General features: G+C 32.3%; 1 long non-coding RNA gene across 2 annotated transcripts in view; it reads left to right on the top strand.

The window, feature by feature from the left end:
* LOC117979988 (uncharacterized) overlaps nucleotides 1–17,981 on the top strand; it is a 78,766-nt gene that overhangs the window by 27,398 nt on the left and 33,387 nt on the right. The window contains exon 2 of one of the 2 annotated variants that reach the window (XR_010111972.1): nucleotides 2,366–2,532. This is a non-coding gene — a long non-coding RNA (uncharacterized LOC117979988). Of the gene's footprint in view, nucleotides 1–1,752; nucleotides 2,533–17,981 lie in introns of those variants that run through there. The other variant, XR_004671101.2, reaches the window with a different exon arrangement.

Below are 17,981 nucleotides of genomic sequence, written 5' to 3'. Positions count from 1 at the left end.
AAATTCTCACTCTCAAGTGCAAATTTCCACATAGCCCTAAGGCATGGACACAGTCCATCCAAGCTCTTGGCTAAGGCATTATACATGTGACATTTGTTCCAGTTCCCAATACATTCCTCATTTTCATCTGAGACCTCATCGGGCTAGATTTTACTGTTCATATCATTATCACCATTTTGGTCGCAATCATTTAACCAGTCTCTAAGAAGTTTCAAACTTTACCTCATCTTCTTGTCTTATCTGCACCCTTCACACTCTTCCAATCTCTTCCTGTTACTGACTTTCAAAGCTGCTTCCACGTTTTCAGGTATCTTTATAGCAATGACCCACTCCATGGTACCAATTTTCTGTGTTAGGCTGTTCTTGCATTGCTAAAAAGGCATACCTGAGACTGGGTAATTAAAAACAAAGGAGGTTTAATTGGCTCCTAGTTCTGCAGGCTGTAAAGGGAGCATAATGCTTGTGTCTCCTTAGCTTTTGGAGAAGCCTTTGGGAAACTTACAATCATGACAGAAGACTGAAGGGAAAGCAGGCATTTCACATGGCCAAAGTAGAAGCAAGAGAGTGATAGGGAGTGGGGACACACACTTTAAAATGACCGGATTTCAGAGAACTCACAATCATGAGGACAGTACCAAGGATATGATACTAAACCATTCATGAGAATTCTTCCCCCATGATCCAATGACCTCCCATCCAGGCCCCATCTGCAGCATTGGAGATTACATTTTGACATAAGATTAGGAGAGGGACAATATGCAATCTATATCAAACATACTGGCTTTCAGATAAATAAGTAAGAGCAGAGGCTATTTTTGTTTATCTCAACATCTGATGTTATCAGTCATCAAAACTAGAGTTATGCTTTTAAAAAATATCTAAAATTATAAGAAATACAAATTATATTGTATGTGCTACATATTATATTATTAATTAAATTGTTAGTGATGTCAAAGTTTTCTTTCTGTTTCTTTTCTCTTTGTGTTTACAAATAATAATGAAACACTAAAGTGCCTTTAATTATTTAATCATTATTTGCTTATTTACATATTGAATAAACATTTATGAGACATGTAAATATTAACAAAAATCTTACCTCCTTTCCAAATACAGAATACTACAAGACTATTTTAAAGATTTGATAATTTCTTTCAGTCATGTCTATATTTAACAGATATCATGATATAATAAGCTGTTATAACTATAATAACATTTTCAGTAAACATGTTTTGAAAACTTATGCCTCACTGTTTTAATTCCCAAAATAACCATTTATTCTACAAATTTTGAAAATCTCAAACAGACACATACACAGAAACAGGCACCCACGGGCACAAATAAAGTAATTTATAGTCCCACACACCACAGAGTATCAACATTAGGATTTTGGTAGATACTAATTTCAGTCTTTATTTCTCTCCATTAAGAAATATAGTTCATTTTGAAGATGAAGTGATTCATGATAAGTAGCAAAATAGTAATTAGAATCAGGAGTTCTTGAGCTACACAGTATTAAGCCAGCTCTTCTACTTTCTACCTTAGAAATCTGTGGACTTAACCCTGGTTTCCATTTAACATCTTTGTATTTAATTTTCTCAACTGAAAAATGGAGAAAATAATATAATTAATCATGCATAATTTTATAAAGAGTCAATTAATCAAAATATAGAACATACCAAGAAAAGTTCCTTACAAATAGTAATCAGAATTAACCATTATGCTGATTAATGTATTATTTAGTAATCAGACTTTTACTTCATAGTTGACAATGATTCTCTACTTCATTTCAGTTACTGAATATAGTATTAGTGTATAAAATAAAATTGATTAACTGAACTCACAATGCTGATGCAATGGTTAGGTCATTATAGTTTAAACAGTCTTCAACTTAGAACCCCTAATCACTACGTATGCCAGCCCCATATTTTCCTATACTTGTCAATGTTTTTATTTGTTAATAAAAAAAAAAAAAAACTAACTTGCGGTTCATTGTCCGAAATCATCAAGCAACAGAAAAAGTAGTGTTGTAGCCTTTGAGAGAACTATAAATTTAAAAGGCTTTGCATGCTATCTTCTCTCTATATCTGTCTCTTTTTCTCTCCCTCTTGCTTCTCTTCTGTCTCTGTTTCTTTTATGCTTTTATTTTCTTCTTCTTCTTTTTTTTTAATTTATGTTTTTTCCAAATAGTTTAAGTTTGTGACCACAGTGGAAACAAAATTAGAATGAATTGTCTTCCAACACTGTATACCAAACCATGGAATATGGGAATAATGCCAAAATGCTGCCAAATTGGGTTATTCAGTTTTTTGTATTTAAATTTTAAAGTCATAAACTTTATCCAATTTCTCTCCCTTTTTCTACACAGCGAAGTAAGCATAACCTGCCATCTGGTGGATGTAAGGTGAATGATTTCTGGAAGAAGCAATGGATGTTTACACAATGAGATGCTTATCAGAAACATGGAGGGAAATAAGTAAGGTGAACAAGTGCATGCTGGAATGCGGAAATTGCAAACCATATATATTGTCATAGGTAATGACTCTGTTTGTTGTTGCCTTGTATTGCTGCACATTACCTTTTCAAGAGAAGCTTGAAATGTAAAACATAATGAGACATCTTATTTCGATGAAGGCATCTAATTGAAGTTACTGGAAAAAACAATAATATGAATGTCAAATTCAGTCTAGGGAACACAACTTTTGCTTTCTATTCTTAAGAAGGAGGCTTTCAAAATAATGTCACTAATAACAATTCTAAATGTTCCAAAATGCATTTATTGAGATGATCAAGTACCCAAAGTTGGACTTAGATCTTTACTTGTTTTTTTCTTCTATCATAGTGTAATGTGGTCAAGATTTTAAATCTCATGTCTTTCATACAAACTTACAACCTAATATCTGCTTTACTGATTTTAAGGGTAGATTGGAATAATGCATATAGAGCACCTAAACAGGATGTTGATATACATCAGTATATATTCCTAACACGTAATTTCCCTAAAAAATGTGTCACAAAAAATGATGAGTTTAAAAAAAAGAAGAAAACTTGGAACATTATTGTCTCTTAAATATTTTTAATATGTTAAAATAAAAAATATAATTATATAAAAAGTAATACCTACCAATTGATAATTCTGAAGAAACAATATTTGTAAAGCTTCTAGGAAGCAACAAAGTCTAATTACAATTAAACAATGGTATAATCAACATGGGCACTTCAGTATGACTCTCAAGCAGTACAAAAGATAAAAATGAAACATAAAAAATAAGAAATAATAAATGTTGACCTGATAATTTGTGATAATTTTTTTTGAGCACAATTGAAAACCAATGCTTTGGTATAAATTCATTTGAAATCTTTAATTCTGCATTTCTAGTTTAATAAAACCAACCATGTTTGATTCCAAACACTCTGCAAATTTTAAGAGAAACTTTGCAGAGCAAATCAACATCATAAGCATGATGGCAACCACAATATTTGTTAAACTAGGTTCAGGGGGAGCATTTATTCCTTTGGTTATTTCAACTAAACTGCATTTCTGCCTTGAAAGTGTTTCATGAGACTCCAGTGGATGAGGAGCAGTTGTGATTCATTTTAGTACCAGAATATTCCAAAATAATTAGCTTTTAGTGAAGAGCTGCCATCATGAGCCAAATTTTAAAATATGCTGTTTTCCTCAGTTTTGTGCCCATGAAGGGATACTTTGAAAGTACATTAGATTGGCATGTACTGCTACTAAAATGTAATTTTCCATTTATTAGTCAGGAAAGGATCTTTTTATAATATAATATAGATAACAGCACAGCCATAGACAGATTTTTTTCCCATATCCTTGTCCACTACAGAGCTATTAAACCATGCATTATACATATGACATTTTTAAAAAATGACATTATTAGGGTTTTAAAATTAGTTATCTAAAATTCATTTATAATATTTTATTATGGCTTTAAATTAATGATAGAGAAATTCCATGGCCAAAGTCATGACCATGACATTGACATGCCAGAAATAATTAAATATACCATATATGGGCACAAAAACAAACAAACATGCAAGCGAAGTTGAGATCTTAATTTAAAACAAATTATCAAGTTACATCCTCAATCTGGGGGAGTACCTATATGAAAGGACTGGGTACGTGAGTAATATGTAGTGATTTAATTCAAAAAAAAGTAGAGATACATTTTTTTGAAAATGTAAAAAGATCATAAAAAAGTAATCAATATGCACTTCCAAAATGCTGCATTTACATTATTTGTTTTTAATGCCTTGATTTTATGATTGCTTAATAGTGTGAATGAGTCTCAAGATTCATTTTATTTAATAAGCTCAAGAATTAGACCTGGGTGGAGAAATAGATTCAATGGTAATAATTTATTTAAATTGAAGAAGAACAAACAACAAAAAATTACAAAACAATATGCTAACTATTGTGGTAGAGATATTCCCAGGATATGGATATGTGGGAGTTCAGAGAAACAAAACAAACAAATTGGTAAGAATAGTAGTAGAAGAAATTATTTTTCTGGCAGAGTTAATAATCAAGCTACATTTTGAAAGAATAAAAAAGTTTTATTGACATAGATAAGAGTTAGTCTTCTCATTGCCTACCAAAATACAAGACACCTAATAGTTCTTAATAATTGGTGGAAGAATGAATTGCTGGTACAATAACAACATTTACAAAGGCTATGAACAAGACACCATAGCTCACTTAAGAAATTACAGGTATTTTGGCAGGACTGATAAATTTAGGATAAAACACCAGGGAAAAAGGATGAACCTGATAAACAATTAAGAAAAAGCGTTACATATTCCGTGAAGAGAAGTGGTTTACATGCTGATGATAGCACAGATAATCTGGTTTGGCTCTGTGTCCCCACCCAAATCTTATCTCAAATTGTAATCCCCAGGTGTCAAGGGAGGGACCTGTAACACCCACATGTCCAGGGAGTGAGGTGATTAGATCATGGGAGCAGTTTTCCCCATGCTGTTCTCGTGATAGTGAATTCTCACCAAATCTGATGGTTTTATAAGTGTCTGGCATTTTCCCTACTTGCACGTCTCTCTCTTGCTGCCATGTGAAAAAGGTCTTTGGTTCCTCTTCACCTTTCACCATGATTGCAAGTTTCCTGAGGCCTTCCCAGTCCTGTGGAACTGTGTCAGCTAAACCTAATTTCTTTATAAATTACCCACTCTTGGATGATTTTTTTGGTGTCTTTATATAAGTGTGAGAAAGGACTAATAAAACAGATTACTAAAATAAGTAAATGCTTACATTTTTATAAATAATACACATTAGCAGTATTGAGGTTGGCCTGAGGGAGACAAGTCTGGAGATTGATACCAATTAAAAGACTTCCAGTAGGGTTTATATAATGTTATGAAATTTTAATGTATTGGTAGTAGGAGTAAAGAGATGGATTATACAATATTAAATCAATAAGACTCGATGAGTAGGTGGATATAGAAGTAAGAGAAAAGGCTACTACAATGACTTCTGTTTTTGAATCTGTATCAATTGGGAGACTGGAGCTTTCAACATAGAAAAACAATTCTAGATCAGTATCAAGGCTGCGGGTAAGAAGATTCAATACTAAAAATATTAAATTAAAAATTCCTGTCCAAAACTCAGAAGAATGTCTAAATTGTGTATTCAATGACTGTTGTGTGAGAAGAGTTATGCTAACTATTGAGAAACTTTAAGTCTTTTTAAGGGCAGATAGATGCTAATAAATTCAAACATGTATACACATATCATTGTTAAATATATAATATGAGAGAAACAGAAATCTTCGATATGCCTTCCTTGTCATGGATGCACACTTTCACAGAGATAAAAATGCCACATGGAGAAGGAATGTATCTGGTTTCCTGAATGATCACATATACGTTGTGTGATGCAATCAGAAAGTGCAAGGCAACAGAGTAAGCATATCTTACTCTATTTTTGCATTACGATAAAGAAATACCTGTGGCTGGATAATTTATAAGAAAAGAGGTTTAATTGGCTTATGGTTCTGCAGGCTATATAGGAAGCATAGTGCCAGCATCTGCTCAGCTTCTGCTGAGACCTCAGGGAAATTTTACTCATGACAGAAGGTGAAGCGTGAACAAGTACCTCAGACGGTGAGTGAGAGAGCAAGAGAGAGAAAGGGGATGTCTCAGACTCATTTAAACAACCAGATTTATTGTGAACTAATTGAGTTAGAACTCACTTATCACCAAGGGGATGGTGCTAAGCCATTACTGAAGGATGTACCCCTCTGAACTAATCACCTTCCACCAGGCACCACTTTCAACATTGAGGATTATATTTTAACATGAGATTTGGTAGGGACAAACATCCAAACTACATCATAACTTTCTGTGGAAAAAAATTTCTTGATCTATGGCAATTAAACACTTAAATAAGTAAGAATAATAAATCTCATTTGAGTTCATCTTTCTTGTATGGTCCTACAGGTTGCTCCTTTTTGGTAACTTGTTAAAACTCGTGTCAAAAAAGAGAGAGTATATTGACATTGACTGAAAATAAACTAAAATAGAGTTTCCAAGAAGGTCCCTTGGCGAGTATTAGAAAGTGATTATTAGGTTGGCCTAAGGTCTAAGACTACAGCTCTAGTTCAGTATAGTTATTACATTAATTTTATCTATGTAAATTAAATAATAATTTATAATACAAAGAAAATTCAAAAAGTGCATGTAAGATGCTTATTATGAAAAAAAATCTGTCGATGGATTTCAAAATTTTCTTGTAACAAACTCATACTAATTTATTAAAACATGTCTGAACTGAATCCAGATTGAAGCACTAAGAATGATAAGACAGCAGCTTGAAAAAAAACTCCTGTCAGGTCAACATGAATTCTGCTAAAATTAAAGCAAGAACAAATATGAAATTTATACGAAGATTGGGTAGAATAACAGTAAAACCACTGATGTTTTATAAAAAGTTTATTAGTGAAATCTCCCAAAGAAATTATTAGTTTACAAATGGATAACTCATTTTAAGAAGGGACAAGATGATGCTGAAGATGAAGCCCACAGTGGCAGACCATCTGCATCAATTTGCAAGGAAATAAATGTATCTTGTTTGTGCCCTAATTTGAGAGGACTGATAATAAATAGCAGAAACAATAGCCAAAAACTGTAAACATCTCAATTGGTCCAGCTTACGGAATTCTGACTGAAGAATTAAAGTTGACCAAACCTTCCAGCTGAAGGGTACCAAAACTGTTCTCAGATCAGCCACAGATAAAAGAACTTTCAATGGAAATTTTAAAGAAGTGTGGTCAAGATCCAGAAGTATTCCTTTGAATAATTTTAACAAGAGTTGAAACATAGCTTTGCCAATATGATTGTGAAGGCAAAGCCCAATGAAAGCAATGGCTATCAACAGGGTGGATGTGATCAGGTCAAAGCAAAAGATGACAAGTCAATAGGTAAGATCATGACAACAGTTTTTTGAATTGTTTAAGGCTCTTTGCATGCTGACTTTCTGTAGGGCCAAATAACAATAACAGCTACTTATTATGAGAGTGTTTTGAGGTGTTAGTCTAAGCTTTAACAGAAAATTGCCCAGGAAAGCTTCACTAGAGAGTTCTTTTCCACCACAGCTGTGCATCTGCTTATCCCTCTCTTCAAATGAGAGCAATTTTGTGAGAGTTTTGGTGAGAGACCATTATGCATACACCTTACAGTCCTAATTTGACTCCTCCTAACTTCTTTTTTTCATAATCTTAAAAATATCAGTAAAAGGCAACACTTTTTCTTTAATTAATAAGGTAAAAAAATATTGCATTGACATATTTAAATTCCTGAGACCTCAATTATTTAGGGATAGACTAAATGGCTGCTATCATTATGGTATGAAAGTGTCTTAAACTTGATGGAGCATATGTTGAGAAATAAAGGTTATTTTTTTATTTTTATCTTTTAATTTTATTTTCCATGGACTTTTTGAAATCCCCTCATATTAAATGTGAGGTATAATTAATGTTAATTTAATATTATAATAAAACTTGGCTATTAATATTAGTTTAATGTTAATTGATATTAAATGTTAAATAGTTCAAAGTATACTTCATATTAGTCATATTTTAAACTTTGTAAATTTATATGACATATTATTTCCCTATCATTACTTATTTTTCAAGATATTTTTAAAAAGTAAAATATCTCATTATGAATATTTCACGTCCAGTTTAACTAATGGTATTTTGACTATCTTCCAATTTCTGTTTTAATAAAATTATAATTAGCATGTTTTACATCAATATTTTTGGATATTTTAAAGAATTCAGCTAAGATAACTTACTAAAACTGAAAATAAAAACTAAGAGGTCTTTAAAAATATATTTAAATTGCTTTCTAGAAAAACTTTATCAACTATTTTAAACAGAAATATGAGTAAAGGAATGAAACTATATTCCTCAAACATTTTCAACATTAGATATTGCTATTAAAACACTCTGGTCAATTTGTCAACTGACGTGAATGTTGGTATTTTATTTTAAAAGTTAATAAAAAAATTTTGAATACATCTTGACCTTTGGTTTTGTTTCTAAATGTTTATATTGCTTTATTTAAAATGTAATTTTTGTTTTATACTAAAGCTACTATTTAAAAATATGCAATTAAAATGTCACATTTGTGGTATAACCTTTATATCCTAATACAAATAAATTAAATTTCACCAATATGTGCTACAGAATTTTAAATGCACAAAAATATAATTATCATCAAGTGATTCCTAAAATGTGTTTTTGTTTACATGTGAACCAAGGAAGTTCTCATGTGTGTAACGCAAGATTTTTCTGCTTTACTAGAGTCAACGTTCAGTTAAAAGCTAATCTCCCATTGTGTATTAGACTGAAGCAAATTGTCTGTTGTTAAATAATCTTTACTAATATATGACTATATAAATTAATGGATAAAGAGTTAACTTGCTTTTGGAAGATGTTAGTATGTGCATATGTTGCAGTAGCAAATTAAATAGTGGTTTACTTAATTATTTAATAAGAAATTTATAATTACATGATGATAAACTTACATATTTTATATCACTGTAATAGTCTCATAATGTTGCTATAACAAATTACCACAAACTTAATGGCTATGACAATAGAAAAGTATTATTATATTATAGTTCTGGAGGTCAAATCCTGAAGTCAATTTTTTGTCAGGGTTACAGTCCTTCTGGAGATAATCGAAGATAATAGGTTGCAGAGATAATCCATTTCTTTGCCTTTTTCAGTTTCTAAAGGCAATCTGTATTCCATGGCTTATGGCCTCTTACATTTTCAAAACCAGCACATAACATCTTCATATTTCAGTTTCTGTCTGATCTCTGCTTCTGTTACCCTATCTCCTTTTTTTATTCTGATTCTCCAGGCTCCCTCTTATAAGGACCCATATGATTACATTGTATCATCCAAATAATCCATAAAAATTTTATATTTCATGATGTTTAACTTGATCACATATGCAAAATCTCCTTTGCTATGTAAGTTAACATTTTCACAGGTTCCAAGGACTAGGATATAAACATTTTAACAATGCATTCTTCTGTCTACCACATTCCTTCCTTGGGCTTCCAAGATTTATTTCAACCCCACTTGCAAAATACATTCACTTTTTCCCAATTTTGGGGTACAGATAGGAAGAATTTCTCCAGGGGAAGCAAAAAGCCGTATGTTTTGATATATGGAAAGGGAAAATGTAAACTCTTAAATTGGATGAGTTCTCCAAGAAAATTGAAGGATGGTCCTTTAAAAGGGAAGACGTTAAGAAATGAGAATGTGTACAAAACATTAGTTTTGAGAAATTAGTAGAGGAAAGAGTATTTAAACACTTGATACATTCCAGTTGATTTGTATATATATTTTTTTAGTCTTTGAGAGATTGGAAGCATTTTAAATAAATATAACTTGCAACACTTTATTGCTTTGATTAAGACAATGTCCCACATGGCATCTTAAGATTTATTCATATTACTTCAATTTGAACGAAAAATTATGTCTATCTTCTTAAAAAGTAAAGAAAAAATGGAGAAAGTCTTTGATCATGAAATTTAGAAAGATTGCCACTGTAATAAAGTCTACATCTTCTCAGCATGTCAAGAGTCACTAATAACTATCAACTTTTATAAAGAAATGTGTAAAATTGAGAATGGGTGATTTAATCAAATCGAACATTTTATCAGATACATTTAATTACCCACTCCAGATTAGTTTTAAGTATGAAAAGCTTATGCCCTTCAAATTACTTATGGCTTATGTTTAATTAAATTTATTTTTATCATTAGGAGTATATTAAACTTCAATATGAAAAACTAATTTTAAACATAGGCATCTTATGTGAATTAAAACAAGTACATAATCCATGGCCAATTTTAATAGATTTTAATAATGTAGCTGTTTAAAGGTGTTTCTATTTCTCACTTTTCCTTTTTCTTTGAGGTTGCTCTCAGTCTTTATTTTGCCAAATCCCATGGTCAACTTTTTCTCTATTTAAACTTTCAGTAATATTTGATCAGTTGATATTTTCCTCCTTCTTGAAATACTTTCTTCATTCAACTACCAAGACATTGTACTTGGCCCCCTTCTCAGTTTCTATCCTTTTCTCAAGGACTTATATCGTCTTGCAGATCTTTTAGAAAATATTATTATTATTTTAACTGGCATAGAAAAATTATAAATATTTGTGAGGTACATAGTAATATTTCTATACACATAATGTGAAGTAGTCAAATTTAAGTAATTAACATGTTTATCACCTCAAGCACTTATTATTTCTTTGTCTTGGGGACATTTACAATCTTCTGTTCTATTTGAAAATATATAATAAATTATTGTTAACTATAGTCATCCTGTATTACTGTAGAACACCAAAAGTGATTCCTCCTATTATTGATTCCTCCTGTAATATTGTATTCTTTAACCAACTTCTCCCTAACCCTGCTTATTACTACCCTTCCAAACCTCTAGTAATGACTATTTTACTCTCTACTTCTATGAGATCAACGTTTTCAGCTTCCATATTAGTGAGAATATATGGTATTTATTTGTCTTGTTTCTGACTTATTTTGCTTAACATAATGTCCTCTAGGCTTGTCCATGTTGCCATGAATAACAGGATTTCATTCACTTTTATGGATAAATACTATTCCAGTTTTTATATATGGCATATTTTCTTTATACATTTAGCTGTTGATGGACACTTAGCCTTACCTTGGCTATTTTCAATATTGCTACATTAAGCATGGCGGTGCAGGTGTTTTTTCACTGTACTCATTTTCATTTTGTTTTTTGATTTTATGCCCAGTAGTAGAATTTTTGGATCATATGGTAGGATTTTTTTGTAGTTGTTTGAGGAAATTTCATACTTTTTTCCATAATGATTGTATTAATTGATATTACCACCAATACCGCTCAATCTTTAGAAGCAGTTTTAGCTAGTTCATTGTAAATGTATAAAAATGCTACCGATTTTTTAAATCTTTATTTTGTATTCTGCAACTTCATTGAATTTGTTTATCAGTTCTAAGTGTTTTTTTGATGACGTCTTTAGGTTTTTCTACATATCCGACCATGTTGTCTGCAAATAGAGACAAATAGACCTCCTTAGTTTCTACTTGAATGCTCTTTTCTTCCTCTTGTCTAATTGTTCTAGCTAGAACTCCAAGTACTATGCTGAGTAGGAGTGGTGAAACTGAGTATTATTATCCTGTTTCAGTTCATATAGTAAAACTTTCTATTTTTTTCCTGTTCAGTATGATGTTAACTGTGGGTTTGTAAAATATGGCCATTATTGTGTTGTGGTGTGTTTCTGCTATACCTAATCTGTTGAAACTGTTTATCGTGAAGTGATGTTGAATTTTGTCAAGTGTTGTTTCTGAATATATTGAGATGATCATATAGTTTGTTTTATCTGACGTAAGTATAGTTATTCCTGCTCATTTTTGTTTCCATTTGCATGGAATATTTATTTTCATCCCTTCACTTTCAGTTTATGTGTGCCTTTCTATGTGAAGTGAGTTTCTCATTGACAAAATAAAGTTGGGTCCTGCATTTTTATCAATTTGGTGGATCTATATCTTTTAACTGGGGAATTTTACTTATTTATATTCAAAGTTATATTGATAGGTAAGGACTTACTCCTGTCATTGTATTAGTTGCTTTTTGGCTGCTTTCTACATCCTTTGTTCTTTTCTTCCTCTCTTACTGTTTCTTTTAGCTGTTTTGTGGTTTTCTGTAGTGATAAAGTTTGATTCCTTTCTCTTTCTAACTGCTCTGCCAGTGAATTTTTATAATTTTTCATATTTTCATGGTGGTGGTTATCATCTATTGCTTCCAGATGTATGACTCCCTTAGGCATTTCTTCTAAGGCCCATCTACTGGTGAATTATTTTAGTCTTTGTTTTTTTGGGAAATAATTTGTTTTATTCATTTATTTCTGAATAGCTTTTCTGTGCATACTCTTCTTAGCGGGCAGAATTTTTTTTTTCGTTTGTCTTTTTTGTTTTTCTATTTTCAGTACTAGAATATATTGTCCCATTCTCTCCTGAATTGTAAGGTTTCTGCTGAGAAATCTGCTATCAGTCTAATAAGGATTTCCTCACATGTGATTTGACTCTTTTGTTTTGTTCTGTTTTCCTTCTGAAACTCTCAAAATACAAACATTTTTTACTTAGTTGTGTTCCATAGTTCTGTAGTCTTTCTTCATTCTTTTTTATTCTTTTGTTTTGTTTTGGTTTTGCTTTTTTTATCTGACTGCACTATTTCAAAAGACCTGTCTTCAAATTCAAAAATTATTTATTCTGCTTTCTCTAGGTAGTTGCTGAAACTCTTGATGATTTTTTTTAACTTCATTCATTAAATTATTAAACTCCAAGATTTCTATGTGGTTCTTTTTTGGATATCTATCTCTTTGTTAAATTTGTCATTCAGATAATGAATTGTTTTACTGATTTAGTTGAATTGCCTGTCTGTATTTTCCTAAATCATTCTAAACTTATTTTCTGCCATTTTGTATATTTTCTTTTTTGGTGGCCTGTTATCAGATAATTACTGTGTTCCTTTGGAGGTATCATGTTTCCTTTCTTTTTCTTGTTTCCTGTGTCTGCTGGGTTGTTTCTCGGACTGGAAGCTGGGCTAGCAGCTGCTTGAGACATCTCTGGGGGTGTTTACTGAAGGCAGATTCACTGAGCTGATTCTCAGGCCAGATATGGACCCTCTGCTGCTTGGCTGGATCACAGGCATTTTTCTTCAGAGCAAATCCATCAGACTGTGTTGGTGGGGGCACAGGAGTACAGCTGCTTGACTGGCCCTAAGAAATGACCACCAGAGGCTGGTGTGCTGGGTTGTTTCTCACCAGTGGCGGTAGTATGCAGCTGCTTGCCTGGCTCAAGGGCAGGTTTGCTCAGGGCTTCTCTTGTCAGGAGTACACATTGGTTTAGCTGGCCCATAATTTGCTTCCCTGATGTATGAGGCTGAAGTTATAACCCAGGACCCAGGGCTGAGGCTTTGAGCAGCAGGGCTTTGTGTTGGCTTAGTGGAATAATGAAAGAGCCCCAAAGGTAAGATGCAAAGTTGCTACTTTTCCCCAGAGCAGAGCACATTCCAGCAGTGGCTCTGGTTTTAAGATGGTATCATGTTTCAGCATCTTGGATCATGAAGGGGGTGGATAGTGCACAACTTTTGCTCCTAATCATGTGGCAATGCAGCCACATGAAGTCCAGACAGTTTCCTAAACTAGGCCAGGACTTTGTGAATACTGTGGTACTTTCCTGTAGTAAGGACTGTAGATGTCTGCATTTGCAGCGGTGACTGATGGGGTCTTCTGCTTATATTCTACCTATAATAGGAAGATTATCTTGGTTCTGAGATAATTTGATTGGGAGAGACAAGGCAGCAGAGACTGGATGCCTAGCTCTCATCTCTATATTGTTATCCTGGGTCTTCATGCTCTGCAAGAAACTTGTCACTTTGCTGCTTCACTCTAGTGCTGTGCCTCACATATTTCAGTTGAATTTTAGTTGTTTGCTCATTGCCTTGGTCTTTTTAAGAGGGGGATAAGTGCTAGACCCCTTTAGTCAGCCACCCTGCTGACATCACATACTTTTCATTATTTTATTAGAAGAGTTGTCTAAGTTTTTGCTTTGTGGTTACCATCAGGTTTAAAATCTTGTAGTTATAACAAGTTATTGGAAACTGCTGACAAGTTAATTTTGATCACAAATAAGAGAAACAAAGAAAGAACGAATTAAAATATAAAACTTTATACTTTAATTCCATCTCCTTTGTATTTTGAATTTTTGCGTATCAATTTATATCTTTTTATATCTATCTCTTAAGAAATTGCTATAGTTATAATTTTTATAGTGTTGTCGTTTAGTCTTCATACTAAAGATACTAAAGTACCATACTGAAGTAATGGTACTTTATCATTACGGTATCAGAGTGTTCTAAATTTGCCTACTTACTCTTACCAGTGAGTTTTACAGATGATGATGATGATAATATCTTGCTTTATGTAAGAATCTTTTATCTTTTCAGACTGAAGAACTCCCTTTAGCATTTCTTATAAGAGAAGTCTGGTGGTGATAAATTTGCTCAGCTTTTGTTTGTTTGGGAAAGTCTTTATTTATGTTGAAAGATAGCTTTTCTTGATCCAGTAGAGCTTTTGGAAGTTTTTATTTTTCTTGTTCTTTTTTTTTTTTTTCATCAGCACTTTGCATGTGTTATCCCATTCCCTTCTGGCCTGTAAAGTTTCTGCTGCAAAGTCTGTTGTCAGATGTATCAGAGCACCTTTAAATGTTCTTTTCTTCTTTTCTATGCTGCTTTTAGAATACTCTTTTTGTCATCGGCCTTTGCAAGTTTAATATATTATATGCCTTTGAGTAGTCTTATTTGAGTTGAATTTGCTTGGTGATTTTTGAACTATCTGTACCTGGATATTAATGATTTCTCTAGGATTAAAAAGGTCAGCATTATTGTTTCTTTGAATAAACTTTCTATTCCTATCTCTCTGCCCCCATTTTAAGAACAATGACTTATATTTGCCCATCTGCTTCTATTTTCTAAATCTCCCAAACATTGTTCATTTTCTATTCTTTTCTTTTTTTTCCCTCACCTCTGAGTGTGTATTTTAAAATAACCTGTCTTAAAGCTCACTGACTCTTTCTTTCTCTTGATTGATTACACAGTTGAGACACTCTGATGCATTTTTCAGTTCATAAATTATATGTTTTACCTTCAAGATTTCTTTTTTTCGATTTCTGGAAAGGTCACACATCTACATCACTCCAGTGTCACTCACTAGTGCCTTATTTAGTCCTTATTTGGTGAGGTCATATTTTCCTGAATGTTCTTGATGATTATGGATGTTTGTTGACAAGTATGCTAAATAAAGAATTAGTTATTTTTTCTGATCTTCACAGCCTCTCTTTGTTTGTACCCAGCCTTTTCAAAGGGCTTTCAAAAAATTCAAAGGGAATTGACTGTTGCATTCCCTGTCTGTGATCATTACAGCCAGTTTAGCACTTAAGGGCACCTAACGTCCAATTATGCTCTGACCCTTTTGAATACTCTTAGATACTCAGACCTGATGTACTCGAGGGTGATCAGGGAGAATTCCCTGTGTTCCCAGGAAAAACTCACACTTATTTCCCTCTTTGCCCCACCCTCTAACCAATTGGAGAGAGTTTCTCTCCTTCCCAGCAATGTATTAAAAGGACAATACATCCATGGGCCAAGTGGTTGAATATTTATCATTTGATATTCAATTATTGTATTTCACTATATTAACAGACTTATGAAGAGAACCCATATGGTTTTTCTCCATAAAGGCAGACAAATAATTTGACACAAGACACAACTTAACACAAATGTCTTATAAAGTTAAACACACCTGTACTGCAAGACTCATCACTGCCCCTCTTAAATATTATGTAAGAGAAATAAAAATATATTTCTACACAAAAACTTGTATGCAAAAGGTCCTAGTGCTGTAGCTTTGTTTACACTAACCAAAATCTGAAAATAATTCAAATGACCATTAGCAGGGGAATGAATAAACAAATCGTAGTATACCCATAAAATTGAATACTACTCAGCAATAGTAAATAACCTATGAAACAGGTAGCACATAAATGTATCTCAGCATTCTTATGTTGTGTGAAATAAACTAGACATAAAAGAGTACACAATATATTACTTCATTTATATTAAAATATGTAAAAGACAAATATATTGTGACAGAAAGCACATCAATGGATATCTAGGACCAGGGATGAATGGAAAATTAATTCAGAGTAAGGACACAGGAAACATTTTAGAATGATGTAAATATTCCCTATATTGATAATCTCACAATTCTATTGCATAAAGATGTAAATAAGTCAAAAGTTTTCAAATGTACATGTAAAATGGTGCACCCTAATATGTAAATTATACCTCAATAAAATTGACTTGAATTTTTTATAGTTATAATTTTTTATTATTAAATAGTCAATACACAAATTTCTCCGTTGACAGTAACTCAGAATAAGTGACTTTATAAATGATTGATTTCTTAATACTGTAATTATCCACATCCCATTTAATCCAAATTTTTAATACAGTCATGAACCACTGGATGTTCAGTTAGCAACAGACAACATATACAACTGTGGTCCCATAAGATGAGAATACTGTATGTTTACGGTGCCTTTTCTATGTTTAGATATTTAAGTATTTACTGCTGTGTTACATTTGCCTACAGTATTGAGTACAGTAACATGTAGTACAGATTTGTAGCCTAGGAACAAGAGGCTATCCCATGTAACCTAGATGTATAGTAGGCTCTACCATCTAGGTTTGTGTAAGTGCACTCTATGATGTTCCCACAACACACAATCACTGAAGGACACGTTTCTCAGTACAAGTCCCCATTGTTAAGCAACACATTACTGTGTTTTTATTTAAAAATTATTTTTTAAAAAAGTAATTGCATTTGACTTGTTGACAGAAGTAAATTAATTTTTAAAAACATATTGAGAATTTTAAATTATAAGGGAAAATAATTGCAACTTTTATCCTGTTAAACTAACATTAAAAATGAAGACAAATAAAATATTTTTAGGCTTAACGTAAGTGAGAGAGGTTTTCATTTTAAATTTGCACTAAAATATTCTAAAATAAATTTGTAAACATAATGGAAAGCAAACAAAACAAAAGAGAGTATAGAAATAAATACAGAGCAACTAAAATAAAACTTCTATGAACTGCATGAATGTTGATGATTCTAAACAATTATTTTAAAGTCTTTTAGGGTTAAGCAAATGTAGAAATAAAATAGATGACAATTACCTGAAAGATGAAAAGAGGAAAGATGGACTTAAAGTGCTAAAAATTCTAACATTATGAAGTGTAGTATATCGTTGGAAAAGTAGTCGTAACTATTTCCTTCTCTAAATCCATGTCCTTTGCAATGTAATTTACATCTTCTTTCATCAAGAGGTAGCATCTACTTCCTTTCTTCTTCAACCAGGAATGGCCTTATTTTGATAATTCAATGCACCATCCGGGACAGTGTTTCTTCTAAAGATAGTGATCAATAAATTTGCACACATCTGCTGTATCTCCTGGACTGAAAATGCCATGTGAAGAAGCTTGAGTTAGTCTGCTAGAATATAAGAAAAGGTATATCAAAGACATGACATCCTGGGTGAGGCCATTCTAGGCCAACAGGTCCATAAATCTTTTACTAGCTGACCCCAAATGCCTGAGTAAATCCAGTCAAGATTACACATCTCTGACACATAGGCTAAATAAATTGTGGCATTTTTAAGACAGTACATTTTGGTGTGCTTTATTTTACAACTAAAGATACATTATTAATTTAAATCAACATAGAATAAAACAAATGGAAGTATTGATATGCTTATGTTATGAAACACTCAGTATTATACAGCAGTTAATTTTTTCTTAAAA

This window comes from Pan paniscus, chromosome 3 (genome assembly GCF_029289425.2).
Source record: "Pan paniscus chromosome 3, NHGRI_mPanPan1-v2.0_pri, whole genome shotgun sequence".
NCBI lineage: Eukaryota > Metazoa > Chordata > Mammalia > Primates > Hominidae > Pan > Pan paniscus.
The sequence above is the reverse complement of the archived record's forward strand: the minus strand, read 5'-3'. Positions and strand labels throughout refer to the sequence as shown.